We start from the raw sequence: 544 nt of genomic DNA, 5'->3' as shown, positions 1-544 counted from the left end.
GCATCAGCTGATAGACAGCAGACTTTATCTGCTTTCATTCAGATCAAACCACAAATCATGACCGAGCTGACCGAGCAAGCCCAAAAGTGTGTGCTGTGTTAAGGTCAGGGAGGAGGGTGGGTGAGACTTGAGCTCCATTTATAGAGAGAGAAAGAGTCCATGTGAGCTCACACATGTGCCACCACATACTGTCGGCAACGTGGGACGAACATCGTGAGAGTTTGAACGTTCTCCTGTCGGGAAGAGGAGGAGCAGAGCAGAAGTGTGAAACAGATCAACTGCAGGTGGAGAGCAGCTTGTAAGGCAAGTCCTTCTAAGGTGTGTTTTCACCTCACGCTGCCACGTGCAGTGGAGGTCGTGCTTGATGAATGTGGACCACGTCTTTGTTTGTAACTATTAATATTGTTCAGTCGTTCCCGCGTGTCCTCTCTGTGTCCGCATTTTAAAACTGCTGACAGTAAAGAGATTTTTGTTGGCCAATCAGAAAGGTCTTTGAAACATGAAAGCAGGCTAACAGCATTAAAAGAAATGCCTCTGATAGTGA

General features: G+C 47.1%; 1 protein-coding gene across 1 annotated transcript in view; it reads left to right on the top strand.

The window, feature by feature from the left end:
- Positions 1-544, top strand: part of slc43a1b (solute carrier family 43 member 1b) — a gene marked incomplete at its 3' end in the record, with an annotated part of 25,200 nt that continues 24,656 nt past the window's right edge. The window contains 1 exon segment of the mRNA XM_005949664.3: positions 1-303.

This window comes from Haplochromis burtoni, unplaced genomic scaffold, assembly GCF_018398535.1.
Source record: "Haplochromis burtoni strain Fernald_Lab_line unplaced genomic scaffold, NCSU_Asbu1 Contig_682, whole genome shotgun sequence".
NCBI lineage: Eukaryota > Metazoa > Chordata > Actinopteri > Cichliformes > Cichlidae > Haplochromis > Haplochromis burtoni.
Note: the sequence above shows the minus strand (reverse complement) of the source record. Positions and strands in the feature narration are given on the sequence as shown.